The 14,889-nt window shown below is 41.2% G+C and overlaps 1 protein-coding gene across 1 annotated transcript in view; it reads left to right on the forward strand.

Annotated features, from left to right (window-relative positions):
• The window catches only part of DOCK4 (dedicator of cytokinesis 4), a 480,421-nt gene that overhangs the window by 806 nt on the left and 464,726 nt on the right, over positions 1–14,889 (forward strand). The gene's annotated exons all lie outside the window — the stretch shown is intronic.

Genomic DNA, 14,889 nt, shown 5'->3' on the forward strand with positions numbered 1-14,889 from the left:
TTTCCCAGGGTGGAAAGGGAGGCAACAACAGTCGCGTAGAGAGAACATCCCCAAAACAGAAGGGAGGCGCAAAACCTTCCCTCTGCCTCCCTTCAACATTCCCGGAGAGCGGAATGTGGCACCGTCCTCAAAAGAGCCGCTCTGACAGAGTCCGGCCCGAGCCTCCCTCCTCCCTTCCATCCCGGGTTACCGAGTGTGTTGAGGGGCGGGGGGAAATTGGTAAATTTCAACATCTGCGCAGCTCTGCTCTTTGGTCTTTGGAGGGGAACGGGTATTTCAGCAATGTTTTTACTTCTGACCACCCTCTCTGCCCGGGGTGAGCCCGGTTGGGGGGTGGGGTGGTGGAGGACAGCTGTGGAGTGTTAATGGGGAGAGGGAATCGGAAAGCTTGGGTCTTCGAGGCAAGGAGACAGCTCTTAGGAAAGGACTACCCAGACACTGGTGTTCGGAGGAAAAGGAGCAGGGTAGCGCTCGCTCTTCTGTGCAAAGGTGAACAACAAAGGACATTAATGTTGACTGATGAATACAGGAGTCTCCCTTCCTTTCCCTCCTTCCATTTCAGGCCGATTACAGTTCCCGTTTTTGTTGTTTGATTTCAGCTGAGTCGCCCCTTGGCAGTTACTCCTTTTAGGTTGCGACTATTAAGCCAGGCTCTCTGACAAGCCTGCAGCAGCCAAATGCAATTATAACCTCGCAGAAGGTTTAACAGAGAGAAAGCATTATGGATTTTTACTAACAATCTCTATTTCCTATAATGCCCCGTCCTGCTGATTGGTGTACTTTTTGTTTTTAAAATTGGGTATAGATCTAGTGATTTAGATGATGTGTAGGTATCTGCTTATGTTCTAAATTCATTTTCCTGTAATTATTTTTTTCATTTTCCTGTAATTTAAAAAATCTGGAAAGCCTTTCCAGGGAGTCATAGTTACAGGGAATTTTTTTTTTTTTTCCAACTTCGCCTGGGGATAGGACTTTGGAGTCCCCTGAAAGGTTTAAACAAAGTCATTCCTGTATATTACATTAGCTTTCATTATGGATTTTGACTGGCTAGCAAGACAATAGTTTGTCCAGGACCCACCTTTGGGGAGGGATTCCACCTTTCCCTCTCTTTGAAGTGTAAGGGGAGCCTTTGCCAGGCACTCTACTGGCAAGGAGTAGATGTTTCCTTCCCTTCACTCACCCCTTTTTTGGAGTAGATTACCCCTGGCTAGGAAAATACATTGCCTTTGCTGAACTGGTGAGGACCTGGAGTGTTCCCTTGTCACCGGGTTATCACACAGTGCAGGAAGCACAGACACGTCCAGCAACACAGTCCCGCTTGGAGTTGATCCCAGATGTTGCTTTCTTCCAAGTGTTAAATTATACAGATTATGGATGGGATTTACTTTCTTGATTTCTTTATGCGCCAGGTCACAGCTGGGGTGCTGGTATCGATTAGTTCTTCTCTCACCTTTCTTTGCAAGCTGTGGGCAGAGGATTAAAACATACTCTGGGATTTCCTGGAATGGCAAACTGGATGTTATCACTCAAGTGTTTTGGGCTGCAGCAGACACCTCGCCTTTGGGTGGCTGTGATTTGGTTGCAGAGTAGGGGAGGCGGAAGGATGAGCACACATTTGGAAAAAGGTTGAGTGAGATGAGCGGCGAAAGCGGTGGGGCGGGGGTTGTCTGTTGTGCTCATTTATACAATATCACACATAACATGGAATGTTAACCATCTTTTATTATTAATTTTTGAGCATTTGGCTTATGAAATGCTTAGCTGTTTTTTAGAATCCATCTGTTAGGGGTGTGTGTGTGTGTGTGTGTGTGTGTGGTGAAAATTTTGCTAGGATTCTTATGTGTGTACTTTATTTCTCACCACGGAGAGCACTATTTGTAGCTGCCTATGCTGCAAGTTGTTGTTGATTTATTTATTTTTATAAACTTGGTTAGTGTATGTGCTTTTCTTGTCTATTTTTTTATAAATACTAAGGAAAAGATGTTTTATGGGCACAAATGTTTGGTTGATATCAGGTGTAGTAGTAATTCACTTTCCTTATTCTTTGAAATAAATTGGTCTTTGTGACTTTGAGTGCCTGAAGTTTCCATGCAAATTGTATATTTCTAATATACTTCTTATCTACCATCAATTATGTATGAGATAATTATGTGTCTTTATATATTAGTGTTTCAGTTTCAAGCAACACATTGTAAACATGGATAAAATGACTTAAATTTCATACCTGTAGTAAGGTGTACCAGAGATAGAAATTCCTTTTCAAACCTGATGTGTGGGCACTATCTCCTCCATTTAACTGATGAATAGTCTTAAAACAATGTGTACATAGTCATATACCTAAGTGTTCTAAGGAATTAGACAGGTATAGTGATAAAGCTAGAGTCCTGAGTGATAGGGAACCTTGTCTCTTTAAAAACATGTTAGTAGGCACAATGATAGGCATATTTTATCTTGGGAGATTCTGTTTAGCTTTTGGTCTTAGTCTAGACAATGCTGCCAGCTGTGTGACCTTAGGTAAGTCACTTAACTTTTTAGGGTCTCAACATCATGGTCAAATGATATCCAAGATCCTTCCCAGTACTGATTCTGTAGAGCTCTTCCAAACAAGTGTGTCCTTTGGTAAGAAAGACATTTCTATTGTGTCAAGATTGTTATGAGAAAGACACTTTTGCTGTGACACATCCCACATGGTTTTCAACTAAGATCACAGGTAAGCAAACTACCTGGCAAGCTGCCAGAACCAAGGTGATGGTTGCTTGCTTTTTTGGTCTGTTTGATTGTCCAGCAGGAACTCCGTGGGCAATGACTAAAGCATTCTTGATCACCTCTTCACAACTTACCTCACGCCCACTGTCTGCCTTCTGCCTGTCCTCATCTGTCATACCCCCCTGTCCCCTCCCTTAAAGTGGTGGGAATTAGTCACAGAGAAAGTTAGGACCATTGCAGATCTGTTTCTACATTCATTTGCTCAGCAGGCATTCATGCAGCATTCCCAGGTGAGCCAGTAGCCTTACTGAGCTGCAAACTGCTCCTCTACATCCAGCCAGTTGTTTTACATGTGTGAATCCAGTTAAGCTTAGAGGGGGAATATGGGCTGGATTGATCACTGCAAAAAATCCATGAGGCTTACAAGAAACAAAACGCAGAACAAGCTGATCTGAAGGTCATGGATGTCATTTAAAAAATGAATTATTATAGTACCAGTATCACTGAGTACCCACAAACATTCCTGTCCTCCATTTATCCTGAAGTGCTTTTTGAACTCATCCAAGTAGGAATTCTGTTCCTTTTTAAAGCCCCTTCTATTTTTAGGGGGAGAGGTACCGTCTCTTATTTACACAGGATCTTTAGAATGTCTTTTCCTTCAGAAGCGTGCTTTAATGGTAGCCTGTGTGGGAGAGTTATGAGGGAGTGTACCTTTCCTCTTAGCTGTTTTCAGTTTGTTAGCTAGCAGCCTTAAAATGTTTCCTATTTGTGGTACTGTGATGTGTGCAGATAACATGTGTAGCTAGATAAAGATGTGCTGCCTGGAATTGTTTGTGGCATTTAGAGCCTGGCACAGGATTCTAAACTTTCAGTGAGAAGCAAAGAGGAGTGATTTATACCTACAAGTAAAGTACCATTGAAGGGCTGTGCAGACAGTGGGATGGCAGCTGACGTTCTTGATCTGGCCTCCTGTGGGAATAGCCTATAAACGTTTCCCCCTTTTGGTCATTCTCCTAAGTGATGATTCTTTCATGAGGCCCCACAGTAACACAAAGATGCTGCCTTTCTTCTTTAGTCTTGTTTTTTCCCCAGAGGCTGTATGGTAAGTACTACAAAGGAGTTAATAAAAATTTCAAGAAACTTAAGGCTTTCCTGTCTCTAGCTCCATTTCTTAGGAGACTACATTTTCAGAATTTCTTACAGTATGTCCAAATTTCTAGCATAGTGACTTTATGCTGTTAGCATATATAACAGAGAAACGTTAAACTCTAAGGAAACCCAACCAAGATGCTATAACCTTACCATATTAATACAATGTTTTATAGGTAAAAAAATGTTGTGAAATTATTTCATTTGGGTCTGCTCTCTGAAGTAGAATGATAACTTCCATTTAAGACATGAGGAAACAACTTCACAGAAGTTAAGTGACTTACAGGCATACCTTGGAGATGTTGTGCGTTCGGTTCCAGACCATTACAATAAAGCGAATTATCACATAAACCAAGTCACACAAATTTTTTGGTTTCCTAGTGCATATAAAAGTTATGTTTACACTATACTGTAGTCTATTGAGAATGCAATAGCGTTATGTTTAAAAAACAATGTACATACCTTAATTTAAAAATACCTTATTGCTAAAAAAAAAAATGCAAACCATCATTGCAGGGTGGCTGCAAGCCTTCAATTTGTAAAATAAATAAATAAATAAATAAATTTTAAAAAATGCAGTAAGTGGGAAGCACAATAAAATGAGATATGCCTGTACTCTAGATCAGTGGCTTTTAATCTTGTTTAACTGTCATCCATAATAGGAAATACATTTTATTTCCTGACACCACCAACACCACCCCACACACATATAAGTGAAACAATATTTGCTCATACTTTCTTTGATGTTCTATTCTTTTTCATTTAAAAATATATATACAAATATCAAATCATTATGTTGTAATACCTGAAGCTAATATAATGTATGTCAATTATACCTCAATAAAATAAATTTATTTATAAACTTAAAAAAAAAAAGTTGTCATTAACGTAATGACTCATTAATGGGTCCTGACCCATAGTTTGAAAAGCACTGCTCTAGATACCGCATTTGTGAAACAGGAAGGACTGGAACTTAGACCTTGTTGGGTTTCTAGTTAAGTTCATTCATGATGTTGTTGCTTTTTGACAAATATATATTTGTGTTTATTTTAGCTTAAACTTTAATCATACTTTTTTCTTTCAATATAAGTCAAAATCTGTCTTTTTATATAATATTTCTCATTTACAGTGGAACAAGTATACAAAGCCATCAGATACATTGTATAAATTGTCTCTTTAACATTACATGTGTCTTTCTACTAGGATCTTTTTGACAAGGGCTGGGATCAACTGCCTAAAGACCAATTTTGGATTTTTCTATATAATTTCCTTTGACAGTGATCTCTGGCCACTATAGCAGAAGAATAAATATAACAGATCTAATGAGTTTGCCAATTGTAGGGTTACCAGCACCATTCTTTTCTACCCTTTTACATATTGTTGACCACTAGTAGAAGAAACAAGGCAGCTCATGTAACTTGTTTTCTTAAAAATCTAAACTGGTAAGCTTATTTGGTCAGAGTATATATAATATTAAAGAATAAAGTAAAGTTCCTCAAGCCTATTTTTATTTAAGCAATTTAAATGTACTTAAGGAACAACTGTTTTACTTTCTGGCATTTAAAAAAATGTGTGCTAAGATACACTGGATATCTACTAAGTAAATAAGAATCACCTAAAATAGTGTTAATGCCTTTTGGTGACAAAGTTGCAGTAAAACTGATATGCGTTACCCTGCTGGTTGTATTGAATATTAATGTGATACTTTTGGAAATGAATGTATGTATTTAATAGCCTTTGTGGAGCACTGTCTATTTGCCAAGCATAGTTCTGAGAGCTTGTCATGTGTTCTCTGTCTAATCCTCATGACAGCTCCATGAGGAAAGGTTCAGTTATCACTCATATTTTACAGGAAACTGAGTCATAGAGAGGTTAGGTAACTTGTCTGAGGTCACACAGAAATGGTGGAACTAGGACTGGAACCCAAAAAGTTTTAGACTGAGCCTGCTCCCTTAGCCACTATTCTGTATTGCCTAACATGACAGTCATTAGGAGGCGTTTGAGTCAGTAATCCCACCCCTCAAAGTTTACATGAAAAAAAAATCAATAGGGACACAACACTTCATGCACAGAGTTATTCCTTGCCATGTTGTCTGTGAAACAACATCAATTCTAATACAGGAATACTTTAATCACTTCTGATTATCAGCACAGCAGGGTATTTATAGTCAAGAAAGGGAATAATTCCATAAATAATGCTATTTCTGAAATACATTCCAGGTATGTAGTGTCAAGTGACAAAATAAATCAAAGGAAATACAGACAGTGATTGAAACTACATAAAATGTGTAGCATTATAGAGAAGATGTGGTTAATGTGTAGCATACGGAGAAGATGTAATTAATGCACAGATAAGAATTGTTAGACTATAATGATTACCAGCAAATTCTTTTTTTAAGAATTCCTTTTGGTTGGAGCTATGAGCAATATTCACACATATTGTTGCTTTTGGATGACACGGGTGGCATAAAAATGGTCTAAGAGAGATTATTGCGGTAGATGAGGTGAGAGATAAGTACCTGAACCCGGTGAGCCATCCTGCATGGTGAAATGTGGATAATCTAAGATGTTTAGGAGATGGAAACAACAGTAACTGGATGTGAGGAGTTAGGGAAAGGAAGCAGTTTAGTGTCTTCCTGGTTTCCAGCTTGAACAACTGGGTAAACATAAGTGCTGTTCAACGACAGAGACGTTTTTGTAGGTGGGGAAGGTTTATGGTGTAAGATTAAGAGTTTGTGATGGCCTAGAGTTGTCCATACTCATCAAACAGTCAGGTGGCGATATCTGCATAGACAGGAATAGGATATCACTCTGGAGCAAAAGAGAGAAGTTCTAGACTAAAGAGCATGATTAGAGAGTCATTTGGTTTGCGTGTGATGACTGAAGTGATCCACTTTATTAATTGTATTGACTGATAATGTAGTCAGCTTGTCTAAGTTTTAAAGTGACAGGTCCTAAATTTTCAAAGCTCAGTCATCTTGAAGCACTTTATTAATATGGGTATGGGGACTGTAAAATAAGAAATATTAGCTGTCCATGTGGAGTTGGTAGGAAACTAGATTTTATGGTCTTTTCTTGCTTCCTATTAGTGCATTGCCTGGTTAAGGCATAAGTTATTTCTATTTCCGTGACAGTTCTCTCCCAAGCAAATGTCTCATGCCAGATTATGCATGTTTGTGAGATTTCCTCAACAGAACGTTGAAAAACAGAAACCACAAATAATATTTCAATAAGCAAAATTTATATATCCCTCAAACAGCATATAGGTGTATATACACATCCACAAATGGGAAAATGCTCAGATATCCAGAGCAATATATTTGTGCATACAAACTGCGTGTGTGTGTGTGTGTGTGTGTGTGTGTGTGTGTGTGTAGTAAATGTGTAACAACTCTTAGGAACCCCAAGGTCAAATTTAGAATTCTTAAAGTTATACCACTGTACTCCTGAAAACTATGTGATTTTAAGTAAGGGATTCCAGCTTAAGATAACATTAGGCTCCCTTCCCCTAATATAGCCTGCATTACTTCCCGCGGAAAGATCAATAAACGTACGCAAAGAGGCAAACATTGATAATATTAGAAATGAAGTCTGACAGAAAACCTGTTGCCGAAATTCAGGAGGAATTTCTCCAAGGCAGGAGGAACTGCATTATGAAAACCACTTGGTGGCTTCCCTCTGCTTTCCCTCATTAATCAGAGCAGCCTCAGTGACCTCAGTGACCTGGGCAGGAAGACCCGTTGCCCCTCCCCACTGTCACCACCTTCGAGGCCAGGTCAATACATTCAACTTGGTATGTGTCCTTTACCGCCTGAGGCCTCTATGGTCCTTCTCGTTCCATCTCATCTTTGTATTTCTTGAGAGATGACCAGTTGGAGAAACAACTGGGACAGGAAGGTGGGTGGTTGGTTGGGTGGAAAGGAGTCTACGGAGAATACCATCTTGTCTTTTTTTTTTTTTTTTTTTTTTTTTGCGGTACGCGGGCCTCTCACTGTTGTGGCCTCTCCCGCTGCGGAGCACAGGCTCCGGACGCGCAGGCTCCAGACGCAGGCTTCAGACGCGCAGGCTCAGCGGCCATGGCTCACGGGCCCAGCCGCTCCGCGGCATGTGGAATCTTCCTGGACTGGGGCACGAGCCCGTGTCCCCTGCATCGGTAGGCGGACTCTCAACCACTGCGCCACCAGGGAGGCCCACCATCTTGTCTTTGACAGGTGTACAGCGGTCTTCATAAAAAATCTGATTTTGTAGGCACCTTTGAAGTATGGCAGTAACAAAGCATGCTGGATTTTATAGTTTTGCTTGCAATCTATTGGTGACAGAGAAAGACATGGTAGGATAAGAGATAATCTTGTCTGAATTGCCAAAAACCATGGTCCATGGCACCTGATGACTTATCACTGGGAACTTGGCTTAGAGCTGTTCACTTCAACCAGGAAGGAAGACTTGTAAGTGGGACCAAACCCACACCTTTATTTTTAGCCCCATCCTTGGTACTGCAGAGAGGTTCAAGACTCAGGTTGCATCAGTCAGTGATCACATTTGTATCCCTATCGAAGAAGGAAAGCCGCTAAATCCAGAAACAGGCGTCTGTCACTCTGTAATGAACTAAACATGGCTGCTTCTCAGCTGGGGAGGAAGAGGGAAAGCATGACATTCGCATGGGAGGCTTTGGGAAGCTGCCAGTTACACATGTGTATTTCTTTCCACCCCCATTCGTGTCCCCTGTGTGTGTGCCAGAAAGAGAAGGTTGGTGGATGGAGGCTGGTGAGAACCCTTCTGGTTATGAAAGTCGCACGTCTTCCTGGGTGAATTTGATGACCATTACTCCCCCAAGTTGTGAACCGTTTTGTTTTTTTTGGCTGATCTGCACGGCATGTGGAATCTTAGTTCTCCGACCAGGGATCAAACGCACGCCCCTTGCATTAGAAGCTCGGAGTCTTAACCGCTGTACTGCCAGGGAAGTTCTAGTGAACTGTTTTCTTAACCAAACAATTTATTGTTCGATTTTCTGAGAGTGTTAATTGGGCATTAATCTAAACATAAAGATCTCCTTGAAATCTTTAAGCAGAAATGTAGAGGTTTGGTTCTTTTTTTTTTTTCATCCAAAATGAAAGAATCCTGTCTGCCTTGGTGACTGGAGGTGAACATGTTTGGGAACATGGGCATGCATGTTTGTGAGGCAACTAAAAATAGCCCTAACCCAGGCTCTGGAGAAAACAGTACTCACTATCCTGGGGAGAGGAAAGAACCTGTTGGCCTTTCTCCGAGGGTGTCCAGAGTTGGTTGAAGAGTCTGTAGGGCTTCCTTGTTAACAGGCTTAGGGTTTAGTCAGGCTCTCGAAGAAATAGGAAAATCCAAACATGCATAGGCAGTTCTGTAAAGACCCAAGAGAGGAGAAATATCTGAGATTTTTCTCCAGAAATCTGGATGATAAACACTAACGACAAGATAGGAGGATTCCTATAAAACTCCACACACAGGTAAAAGTTGTTTTTTTCAGGAAAATTATATTTGTATTAATTGCATCCTACATTTCATTTAATAGTCCCATCCATAGTTTATGTAAGTTGATTCAGAAAACCAACCATTTATGTTCTTGGCCCCAAGTTGGAAGAGGAAATATTATGTATAAATTATGTAAAAATTATGGTAATGAGTTTTAAAATGAGAAAATACTTATGAGAAGTGAAGAATTGGGATACAAAATTACATGTTGCAGTGTTGTTACAACCAGTTGTTACAGTTGAGAGGTGGCATTATTTTTTTATACTTTCTACTTTTTAATAATTTCCAAAAAGTAACATGAATTGCTTTTGTAATCAGAAATAATTATATAAACTCTTTTATAAACCGAGCTTTATTTCCTATATAGAGTTTTCCTCTCAGGATTAGAGGTTAGACTGGTGGAAGTTGAATCTGGAAGGCCTGAATTTCGTTTGTCATTTATTCCCAGGAAGTACTGTGTTCCAAAGTTTCAAAGTGGCTTTCCTTGCTATATGCCTGCTTGATTACTTGTGATGTTGCGGCTTTATTTCCCAGTAGTCACAAAGCTGTGTTTTCAGATGGCTGTGGGGTACAAATCTTTGGAAAAGAGCCCTAATCCCTCTTTGAGAAAGAGCTTCAAACAAATCATCTAAGATAAAAATACTGTTCTCTCCAAGAAGTGTTTGTTTAGAAGATGAATGTTGGTGTCACTGCTCACTTTCCATTGTCTGTAAACTCTGTCCAGTGAGATTGTGGGTCCTGGGATAATTTATGCAGGAGAAATTGATCAATGTAGAGAGTCAAGAACTTGAAGAGGTTTTATTTAGCAATTATGGGGAATAACTGCTTATTTATGGGTGTCACGGATGGAATGTTTGTGTCCCTCCAGAATTCTTATGTTGAAGCTCTGACCCCCAGACTGGCTGTATTTGAAGTAAGGAGGTAATTAAGGTTGAATGAGGTCATAAGGGTGGAGCCCTGTTCCAATTAGATTACTGTCCTTACAGGAAGAGACCCTAGAGAGCTTACTAGCTCTCTTCAGGAACTCAAGCATGCACGTACCTAAGAAAGGGCATGTGAGGACAGAGTGAGAAGGCAGCTGTCTATAAGCCAGGGAAAGAGCCCTTACCAGAAACTGACCCTACTGGACCTTAATCTGGGACTTCCAGCCTCAAAAACTGTGAGAAAATAAATTTCTGCTGTTAAGTCACCCAGGCTATGGTATTTTATTATGGCAGCCTGAGCTGACTAATACAGTGGATTAGAGCAGTTTTAGGCACTGTAGGAAGAGGAACAAAGAAAATAGAAGCAGAATCTTGAGCCTCTGTTTAATAGATGTAATCACTGTAGCCCCTGTCTATGGTCTGAGATCTAACTAACTCCCTTGGTCCACCCTCGGAAGCACAGACTTAATTGAGTCCGAGTGTTTGATGTTGGTCATCTGCTGATAACTCCAGGAATATGTTTATTTGAATAATGGCATTTGTGCAAAGTTGCTCATATTGTCTTAAGTCATTAAATCAATTTGGGTGCCTTCAAAGCAACTAATAGAAGTAGGGTCTTGAAATGAGTCATTTCTCCCTGCTACAATTATTTATGAGAAACTAGGGGTAATAGTTTTGACCATGTGGGTTAGCATTTAGAATAGGTAGTTGAAGTTTTATTATATGGAAATTTGGTTGGAGACATCACTTTAGGTATACTTCGTTTTTGAAAGGCCTGCCTGGGGAGTAAATGCCAAGTCCCTGAGGAGAATAAAGCAATACTGGGGGAATTTGTTGTCCATTTTCTGTCCTTAAATATGCATATCCTGATAGGTAGTACATCCCTCTAAGAGTTTACTTGCATATTGTTTTCCTTAGTGATAAGTATAAAGGCATATCTAATGACACATTGACGGAAAAACTTATGTTGGGTGATTATTTATTGGGTATGCCTGCTGTCTATAATCATGCTAGCTTTTTGGGGGCACACGAAGAGGTTTAGAACTGAGTCCCTGGACAGGTGAAGAAGGTAGAAGTGTTTCATAGTTTTCTATTTAATTTACACAACATTGTTTTCAAAGTAGGTGTTATCCCTGTTTTTTTTTTTTTTTAATTTCACTTAGTAAGGCAGTATATAAACGTATCATAGAGAAATCAGTGTGAAGGTTAAGACATATTTTCCCTCAAGCTTTAAAAGGAAGATAAGGACTTGGAATGGTGATGCTATTCACTTGTGAGCCTGAGGAAATAGCCCCGAGGAGGGAGTGTCTCATATCCTGGAAAACTCAGAACTTGTCCAGAAGAATAGAGGTTTCATTTTTAAGATACTTCCCATAGAGTGAGTCACCAGCTACTGAGATTGTCCAGTATAAACACCTGAGTAGAGTTGTACTTTAAATAGCTGGAAAACCTTCTTCCTCTTCCTACTGGGTAATTTCCGCCCCCATTCCCCCACCCCCACCCCCCACCAACCCTGGATTCATTCCTGTCACCTGACCAATGTTAAGTATCTTGGACAATGGATTGTCTTTTTTTGTGATTTCCTCCTAAGACTGGGCAGAGGAAGAAAGATGGATTCAATATTAACTAAGAGTGGCTAGGCAGAGGAAAAAACAGGCTTAAGATGAATGTTTACCAGGGGCTAGGCCTGTGTGATTGACCCCAGATATACGCACTGAAGCCTTAGCAAACCTAGAGAGAGTGAGTGATTTGTTCAAGGTGAGATTTGGACACATTATCTAGGTCTGAAGACTGTGGCCCTGTCATGGTACCACACTCTTCTGCACACACAGGCCTATGGCTGAAATCTGGAGGCCCAGCTTTGGGGCCTGTGGACAGTGGTGAAGAAATTGCTCACCATACTTTACTTTTTGAATAAGATGCTTGTATTAATTCCAGTATTATATGAAATAAGTATCTTCATTGTCTTTTATTTTTTATTTATTTTTTATTTTTTTGTGGTACATGGGCCTCTCACTGCTGTGGCCTCTCCCGTTGCGGAGCATAGGCTCCGGACGCGCAGGCTCAGCGGCCATGGCTCACGGGCCCAGCCGCTCCGCGGCATGGGGGAGCCTCCCGGACCCGGGCACGAACCTGTATCCCCTGCATCGGTAGGCGGAGTCTCAACCACTGCACCACCAGGGAAGCCCCTTCATTGTCTTTTTACTTCAGCCTTAGCCTCTGGTGGTCATGGTCAGGCCCCTCATGTGCTGCCTGCATGTGGGTGAGGGATGTGGAGCACAGTGGTGCTGGAGGGGTCATGAGGTGGGTCAGGAGATGGATGGGTACCAGAAGGGGTGGGGGGAATGGGGGAATGAGAGCCAAGGAGCGAACAGGGCTGCATGACAGGAAGGGAGTAAAAATGTGCATCTGTGAATGAGGATGGACCTTGGCCAAGTGTGACCGGGGCCAAGGAGGAACGCTGGAGCAAAATACAAGTTCTCAGTGATGGAGGGACTAGAAGAAAGAGCTAGAAGGGAGCGCTGACCAGCATTGATTGGAGCAGCCATGGAAACCCTAAACTCTGAGGCTGGTGGTTCTGATGTTGGAAGTTCTTGCTCTGCATGGACCTGGGCCCCATCCATGCTCAGGGAAGCCTCGACCTACAGGGCCAAGGATCCAATGCCATGGCAACCTGGGTGGGCTGGGTTGGTACTTCTTGTCTGATTACTGTGGTAGCCTCCTCATTTGTCTCCTACCTAGAGTCTCTTCTTTCTCTAGCACATGCCTTGCATTTTAACCACAAGTGATCTTTTTTATAGAGCAACTTTGTTGATGTGCTTCATCTGAAAACACAAAAATACCTGTAATGTTTCCTTTGCAGTCAGGATAGAGTCCAAAGTCATTTCAAAGCACACCAGGCTCTTCCTAAATTGGCCCCTGACTGCAATCCAGTCCCGTATCAGACAGTTCTTCCTCCTGCACCCTGTGCTCTATGCTAGGGAACCAGGTAGAGCTTTTCAGAGGTGCCATGCTGCTTCTGAACTCTCGGTCTCTGCACTTGCCGGAACTCTGCCTGGCCGGTCCATCCTCCTTTGCCATCTTTACCTGGAAAACCTAACTGTGGTGTCTCTTCTCTAAGAGTTTCCATATCTGACTCCTCCTGGCAGAAATGAAAACTGCTCTTTATTCCACATCTGTGCCCGCAGCTGCCTCTCTCAGGGCTCTTGTTACTACCATTTGAAACTGTCTGCCTCTGCTACAGGCTTGTGAAGCCCTAGATGCTGTGCTGTCCAGCTTTGACTTCCTGCGGGGGTAATACAGAGCTAGCTTTTAGTAGGCTCAATAAATCAATGAATCAATGAATAAATGGTATTCTAGTCCATTCAGGCTGCTATAACAACATACCACAGACTGGGTAGTTTATAAACAGAAATTTATTTTTCACAGTTCTGAAGGCTGGGGATCCAGCCTGGCCAGCTTCTGGTGAAGGCCCTCTTCCAGGTTGCAGACTTCTTGCTGTATCCTGACATGGTGGAAGGGATTAGGGAACTCTCTGGGGTCTCTTTTATAAGAGCATTAATCCCATTCATGAGGGCAGTGCCCTCATGACCTAAGCACCTCCCAAAGGCCTCACCTCCTAATACCATCGCATTGGGCATTAGGATTTCAATATATAAATGTAGGGGGAAATGATCATTGAGACCATAGTCAGTGGGTTCGTTGGATGAGGGAGAAAGCTCTAAGCTCAGTGTGTTGTAGTTTTTTGTTAAGTTTATCTACCAGGTTGTCCAGACTGTATAAACCAGGCTCTGAGGACATGAGGTCAACCGGACTAGCCAGGGCCTGCCCCCCACATCCTACAGGGCTGATCTAGATGAAGACAGATATTTGTCAGAGTGACAGAACTTGTCAAAAGTATATGAAATTACCTACAGAAATCCCGAAACATATGGCATGGTTCTATTTGTTCTGTGACTGTATAAAGTTGGCATCCAAAAATCCAGATGGAGAATAAAACCCAGAAAGTTGTGAGTGCTATTTCATGAAGAAACCTACTGCTAACCACTAAACTCCATGAAGACAGGACTGGATTTTTTTTTTTCTTTTGTACTTTCTGTTCTTTGGGTAATATTTGCTACGTAAGAAATTGTAATTTATAATATAAAAATAAAATAAATTTATTTGAGTCAGCATGGGCAGGTCTAAATTTTTAAGAGTGTTTATAAGTGAAGTCTTCACAATAGCATATGGCTCTTGGACTCCACTTAAAACACCAGATGTTCAGGCACATCTGTTTTTCACATGCTCTGGTCACCATGTACTGGTCAATTGTAGAAAATCTTCTGGCGAACAATGTATCTTAGACATTTTTAGCAAACTTCCTGCAAGTTTGGGGTGCATTTCCAACTTTTTAGTGATGCAACTTTGCAACAAAAGTTTCCTACCCCTGCTTTTTCAGAATAAGAGTATCCTGAGATTGCAAGGCAAGCTACTATCAAAAGACAGAAACAAAACTGCTACCAAATACGGAATTAGCTGTTGGCGAGAAACAGCATTTTTCACTCTACTGTGCAACCAAAACAAAATATAGAGATGTATGGCCTGCTGAAGAGATAGACTACAG

The sequence above is a fragment of the Aethalodelphis obliquidens genome, unplaced genomic scaffold (genome assembly GCF_003676395.1).
Source record: "Aethalodelphis obliquidens isolate GAN/ISIS:26980383/991018 unplaced genomic scaffold, ASM367639v1 scaffold5, whole genome shotgun sequence".
In the NCBI taxonomy this organism is placed as follows: domain Eukaryota; kingdom Metazoa; phylum Chordata; class Mammalia; order Artiodactyla; family Delphinidae; genus Aethalodelphis; species Aethalodelphis obliquidens.